We start from the raw sequence: 7,615 nt of genomic DNA, 5'->3' as shown, positions 1-7,615 counted from the left end.
TTAAAGACTACTCAAAGCGCTTTTACATCATGCAGGATACATTCACCATTCACACACTGTGGCCAAGGCTGCAGTATAAGGTGCCACCTGCTCATCAGATAAACACTCACACACATTCACACTCCGATGCGGGGGAAACTCGGGGGTTCAGTGTCTTGCCCAAGGACACTTCTAGATGGGACTGCAGGGCCAGGGATCGAACCACCAACCTTCCGATTGGCAGGCAACCACTCTACCACTGAGCCACAGCCGATATGTGATCATTGTTATTTTTTTTAAACAAAGAAAAAAAAGGGTAGGGAAGAAAGAAGGAAAGAACAAAATCGAACCTCAGATAAAATAAATAGCGGGGTTTTTGCAGGATGTCGACGATTCACCTCTGACCAGCAATTTGTCTGCAGTGTTTTAACTCCACATTCTAATATGAGCACAGCTCGCATGGAACCTCAACCGAGGTGGTACCAAGTACTACTCACAACGTTTGGTAATGGAAAACCAAAAAAGAGCGAGTCGAGTTGAGTAGAGCCGCAACATGCCGTGCATTGGAACAGCGGCATATGACCTTTCTTTACTTGGGTTACTGTCATTTTCAGCGAGTCACAGATTTTCGACAAAAGTAAAATAAACAGAGTATTGCACTGGGAAACATGTTTGTTGTTCGGCTGATGATAAGATAAGAAAAACCTTTATTTGTCCCACAGTGGGGAAATTGCGGTTTGCAACAGCAAAGATAAGAGCGTAAGTGTACAGAGATAGATACATGTACAAAATACATCAGTATTAACCGTATTATACAATAAATTAAATATGAATTATTAAATTATTAAACTGCACTTTGAAAATTGCCCAAATGAAAAATGATGCACAGATGTAATGATAATAATGGCACATGGGATGCAGCATATATTGCACTGATGATGATGATGATGATGATGAAGATGATGATGATGATGATGATGATGATGTCTTTAAAGCTGCATGAATTGAATTTTTGTTTTTCGGTGGCTAATAGGAGGATGCGGCACATGCTAAAAACATCTGACATATTATCACTTTTTTAAGTTGTTGTAGTTAGCAAACAATTTCCGTTAAGCAAAGACGGAACAACATTAGCATTTATTAGGAGTCGTGTTTCTGGCCTCCTTAATTCTAATATTCAGTCTCTTTTTAGCTCTGTTTTGGTTTCCACAAATTCTGAGAGACTGTTTAGCTTGTAGATGCTGAACTATGATCAAAGATTGACACTAAATGTTTGGTGCTGGGTAAGTGGGGTGCAGTGGGTTTATCTGACCTTTTTTGTTGGAAATGTGGAAATTACGTTGATGAAAGCGAAGTTCGTGAACTAGAAACCAAAACAATTAGTCGAAAGTAGCTAAAATGGCTGATAGACTTGAGGAACCCCACAGTTAGGGGGTATCTTCCTGAAGGTTTGTCATTATTAGAAACCACACACACATTTGATCTATTGTTAACCCTCGTGTTGCCTTTAAAATGAAAACCCTTCCATCAAGGTTATGGTCATCACCAATGATTTTGTCACTTTTTCAATGTTTGTCAAGTCTTTTGAAATTTTCCTGGGTTTTTCCCCAAATTTTTAAAGCTTTTTTTTTTTTACATTTGTTATTTTTTTCGACTTCCTTTCACATTTTAGTCACTTTTGACATTTTTCCTGTCTTTTTTTTTCTCTCAATGCTATAAAATTGACAAAAAACACACAAATTCAATGAAAGTAGTTAACTTATAATTTATTTAACTTGTGAGGACCGTTGTTGGGAACCATCCAGGTTACTTTTTTTTAAAAAGAAACCCACATTTCTGATTTTGGAAAGGGGTCAAATTTGACCCGAGGACAACAAGGGTTAATATAAATATTATTGATAACTTTTAATCATGAAACATGGTGGTGTGATACCACTTTTTTATAAAACCCATATGAGGTAGTGCAATTCCAGCCAAACAGCACCACTCAGCTGTTCTAAAATCCCTGTAAAGTACAGTCAGAGTGGTTTAGTGGTTAAAAGAGAAGGTCGGCTGTAAGACAAGTGGTTCTCATGTAATTACAAGTGAGAACATTTTTACCTTCACTCTCGGAAATCTCTGACATCTTTTAGTATTATCTTAAAATATGACTGTAGACTAAACGGTGCTTTGCACAGTCACTTCTATTAAAGTTGGACCACTTGGACCTCTAAAGGAATCACCTCATATCACTGGTTCCATTAAACACTAAATTGCTTTGTGGTGCTGGGGTTCAACAATGGGATTACATGAATTACAAGTGGTTTCAATATTGACAGAATTATAAATGACTAGTGTTTTTTTAATGGCTTTTCAGTACAAATACAAAGCTTTATGCTTGTGCTGTATGCTCCCAACAGCTTGTGCCATCCTTCCCTATTGGATTTGTGTAATCCTCCTCCCACCCTGCCTACCTCTTGGACCAAATTGCACATGTCCAGCTAGTTTTCCAGCCAGGAATTTGACTAAAATTTACAGTTGGTTAAGCTACAGAACCAAAAACCTAAAACTAATTGAATCACAGTTGGATAATAACTCATGTTTAACATTGTGAATAAGCATTAATTTGTCCTTAGAGTGGGTTCCTGCGAAAGTTCTTACCTTACATTTGTTATTTTATTTAGAAAGATCAGATCATATATATAAACAAGTTTTTTCTGAATAAAAAATGTGATTTCATTATAAAGATATCCTCAGTAGATGGGTACAAATGCTTAAATTTGAATTAAGGTGGATTTACCTTCCACTGTTTTTTCTGATTGGAGCTTCTCCTTCTTTGTAGGATGGCTTTCTCCGCTGAAGCTGTCTAGCTCATCTGTTTCCCACAGATGGCTTGTCACTCACTCCGTCTCCAACTCACCAGAGATCCCAAATTCCTCAGAAAGTTTTCTAAGCGCGTCCATCTGAGTCATCCCAACTCTCTGTGTTTTTCACTGATTATGAATATTTCTCTGAGGACTCATGGCTGTCTTCTATTGTCTCCATTGATGGGTGATAGACAGACCATCGTTGCTAGCTCGATGGCACATGCAAACACACACACACACTTGCTGTGTGGATTAAAAAAACAAAATGACAAGAAGATAAGTCCCTCAATAACAACACAGGCAGAGATAATAAAGGCACAGTTGGTGAAAAGATGGAGCGCAAAAGTGTGATTTCCCCATACACTCCCATACACACTGCAGTTTTACTGTTGGAAACACACCAATCCTGCGTACATTGTTTTCCATTACTGCGAGTAAGACAGGTAATCAAGTGGCTGTTTCCATGAGATCTCTGCTCATTAGCACTCATTAGCATTTCCCTCTCCACTCCACTACTTCCATGATCCTGATTATCTGGGGATCTGAAGTTGGCTCTACAAGAGCACAGACTTCTTAGAGAAGCAGCAACAAACCTCATTTATCAAGTCAGCATGCGGCCAGATTGCATCATTACACCCAGCCTGTTCTTTCTCATGTAATCAGTATTTATCAATTATATGTTTTATTCTTTATGAGGTGACTGCATTTCAATCCGTGACACCTTGACCTTGCAAGCTGATTTCATTCAAGTCAGGAAATAATTGCGCGGCTCACATTTAAATGGAGCTTCACTGATTTTACACACCAGTTTGAATTTACATCCGTGGAAACAGCTGCATATCTGGTCGTCGTCAGACACCTCCCACCATGAGCCCGGGTGTGTCCCAGGTTTCTGCCTAAAAGGAAGTTTTTCCTCGCCACTGTCGCACTGTTGCTTGCTCTGGAGGAGACTACTAGAACTGTTGGGTCCTTGTAAATTATAGAGTGTGGTCTAGACCTACTCTATCTGTAAAGTGTCTCGAGATAACTCTTGTTATGAATTGATACTATACATTAAATTGAATAGAAATTGATTTGAATATCTTTGCCTGGGCTTGGAGACTGCTGATATTTAACACATCCTTTTACACAGCTGGGAGTTTGGAGTTTGAATGACATGGGCGTTAACCAACTAGCGAGTTGGCTTTTGAGTTGCATTTGGCAAGTGTAGGATCCAGTGTTTCTTGAGCTTGACCCACAATAGGGACTAAACGTCAGAATATCTCAGCCTCTTCTACTTGGGTTTTGACTATTGTTTTTTTTTATCTGTCTGTTAGTTTTCTTTAATTACATGGATGCGTAATATTAAATTGGGAGAATACTCCTTTGTTAAACTATGTACTGATACCAAAATTCCAAATCCTCATTACTTACAGCCAAGATGATAAGAATTTGGACAGAGTGCTGGCACAGGGTAATGGACTCATAAATGAACGTTACGTTCTCAGGAATCAAAGTCCAAAAAAGTCATTCACAAACTGTATGAGAACACACAGACAAAAGTATCAAAACTAAGAGGCAGAGCTCAAAAACCAGACGACAAAGCATGGTCAAAAACTCACTAGAAGCACAAGGAAAACTGGCACAAACAGTACAAGACAACCTGGCACAGGACTGAGTAAAAGGGCAGGTATATACACAGACACAGGGGAGACAGTTGGACATAGGTGTTTCACACATGGCGGGAAGGCAGACAAAGACCAGGAAGTGAAGTCACCCAAAACTAGACCAGATGGTTATCAAAATAAAACAGTAAGTGGCAAAAACATACAGAAATAAACAAATAAAATCATTCATTACAAGCGGGAGCTGGACAGCTATTCTTTAAACTTTAGAGAGTCAAGTGTATGTTATAGCTGTGCGAGTGGTTGTTTTTTTGCCTGAGATTTAGCCAATTGCCTACACTAAATTAGGACAGGTTCACTTTTTTTTAAAGTCTTTCTTCAAACCACATATTTGCATGCCCATTTGTACATTGACACAGTTTTTGTTTGCTGTATGGTATCTTCCAACGTTCCTTGTGGAGCTACGGTTGAAGGATTGGAACACATAGAGGGCATACTGTACTTCAGACTTAGTAACATTGGAAGATATCAACTTGATTTAACTAAGACAGAATTCTGAAGCCTCATAGTAACTTTTTTAACCCTTGTGCTGTCTTCCCGTTAACAATGAACTTGTCCTTCCAGGTCAAAATTGAACATAAAAAAGAAAAAATGTTTTTGTCGCTTTATCTGATTTATTTGTCACTTTTTCTATGCTATTGGTGCTTTTTTTTTAAACCTGAGCTGGTTTAATTATAGGTTTTACAATTAATCTTGGAATTCATGGTCAACAAACCTCATTTATGTCAAACTGTACATACGTTTTTAGTTAAAAAGGCAGAAATCATGAATTATTTTTACTAATAGTTCAGCTCAGAGGATGTTGAGTGGATCACAAATGGGTAGATGTCAAAGTTTAGTATGGATACTGTTTTAAAACCATAAAAAAACAAAAAATCAAATGCTATAAGATTAATGGAATCATTTATGTGTTTTTGGGTGATTTAGTTGACAGAAATCCATATTTCTGAAATAAAACACTTTGAAACGGGTCAATTTGACAACACAAGGGTTAATGACTGTGGTTTTTGTCACACATTGGGAAGGGATGTCTTTGCATGTTGAGTGTTGACTTGAACAAAATGTGAACCTAGCCTTAAAAACTGTGTTCATTAACAGAGAGATATGATCAGAAATGCTTTTATTTATTTATATGAAACCTGCTTAAACTTGACAAAATCAGTTTCTGAGCTAAAAACAAACAAACCGCAAATTTCATCCAGAAAAGCCAAACAAACAAGATGTTAACAGCTGACTGTTTCTACCACTCAGCACTGCTGACTCCAGTGGTTACAAGCAGACATCCTCACGATAACACAATCCTGTTAATGTAACTGTCACTATGGGGGACATGAGACAAGCCACCAGCACAGAATATGTCAAAGTAACGGAGCATAGCAGTGGAAAGCGACTGTGTCCTTTTTGAAAAAGGCATGTATTTTTGGAACACTGTTCAGTGGTTTATTGGCTGACAACAACAGCTTATATTGTAGCATGTACGTGTCTTACCTTTAGCACGTCATTCTATTGTCGATGCAACTGAAACACCTTTTTAAGTATGGCACTGAGGATGATTGAGGGAAGGTACAAAAAGCCTGAATTGATGCTTTGTAAAGTGTAATGTATTTATTCTTTTACATGTTACTGTAAAACTGCATGGGAACATCTTTAAATTCCTCGATTGTTCTTAGTCGCCACACCCGAAAACAAAATGAGCTTTCTTGTCAAATTCATTCTCCATTACCCGGGTAAAAACCTGCCACTTTCACTGATCTTTTCTTTGACAGTTCCATTAGATCTGCAGACTCATTTTCATCGTATCTGACTTTATCTCACTAACATTTTATTGAACCAGCAGTTTTCATTGCCATAAAAATCCAAGACACAGTGAGCCACTAACAGTAGAGAGACACTGTTGTTCCCTTTCACTCCTGCATTTAAATCCTCCTGTTCTAGCCCACTGAGATAATTGGAAATCTAACGTAGGCATAACACCTGTAAATTTGACCCGAGCCCGCTGTGTGTACAGATCTTTTTGATTGCTGTTTTGGCAAATGCCTTCTTTCAGTTTGCAATTCTACAGATTATGGCAGTGTGACAGCAAGTGGGCAACTTTCCACAATCAGGCATTTTTTTAAGGACATTTCCAATTGTATTGCATTATAAATGAGGGCTTGCATCAGCGCTGATTAATGAAGTCTTCATTATCGCCTGTTTTCCTGCTTCTTTTCATTCTCGCTCTGGTGCGGTCTCATTGTTTTGTCTCGGTTAGATTGCTCGATTTTGTCCTCCGTAATGAGACGGGGAAACAATGGCAGAGTACTTTTTCACTCTTCCTCCTTTGCGATACTTCATCTTTTGTCTGCATCGTCAATAATAAAAACATCCTCCTAAATGTCACTCTTTTTATAGCTCTCTCATTTTTGTTTATGAACAATTCTCATTGATTCTTATCTATGAATGGTGACTGAAATGAATGACAAGACCTTTTCATTTCTAACACCGCGGACCTTTCGCTGTGTTGGGTTTGAAGGCGGCTATAAACCAAAAACTTCAATTTTAAAAAATTTGAATGGGTATGTTTGAGTGATTTTCATATGTGACTAAATGTCAGATGTCGCCGGTGTTGGATGACCTACTGTATTTTTTTAAAGTATAGCGGTTGTAATGCTACATGGCACCGTGCATTCCTATCAGATACTATCTATTACAGAAATGGAATTACCTTCAGTTAATTTAATTTGGATCATATTAGGCTAATAGAAGTGTGCAGTGCTCTGTGCTGAATATGAATTGAGTGAACAAAATTATACATTCATGTGGCACACAGCTGCACACGCTGGATTTCTTTTTCTTCCTTTGCTATTCCTCTTTCCTCAGCTCTCTCGCACTCTTTTTCCTTTCTCTGACATAATCTTGAGTAACAAAAAGAAGCACAGTAATAACAAAAGCCAGCCACTAGAGTTAATAGATTACTTTTGTCTGGCAGTGCAGCACATAAGCCACGCAATAATGGAATAACATACATTGCTCCTTTCCACTCAAAGCAAAACTAAATAAATCTAAGAAGTGCTTGAATGTTTTGGAGGCTTGTAAATGGAAAAGGGAGCATTCTTGGACGTGCAAACTGTTGTCGAGGAGTTATTG

The 7,615-nt window shown here is 38.1% G+C and overlaps 1 protein-coding gene across 2 annotated transcripts in view; it reads left to right on the top strand.

Annotated features, from left to right (window-relative positions):
- Positions 1 to 7,615, top strand: part of dlgap3 (discs, large (Drosophila) homolog-associated protein 3) — a 136,364-nt gene that overhangs the window by 92,174 nt on the left and 36,575 nt on the right. The gene's annotated exons all lie outside the window — the stretch shown is intronic.

The sequence above is a fragment of the Etheostoma spectabile genome, chromosome 14 (genome assembly GCF_008692095.1).
Source record: "Etheostoma spectabile isolate EspeVRDwgs_2016 chromosome 14, UIUC_Espe_1.0, whole genome shotgun sequence".
Taxonomy (NCBI): Eukaryota; Metazoa; Chordata; class Actinopteri; order Perciformes; family Percidae; genus Etheostoma; species Etheostoma spectabile.
The sequence above is the reverse complement of the archived record's forward strand: the minus strand, read 5'-3'. Positions and strand labels throughout refer to the sequence as shown.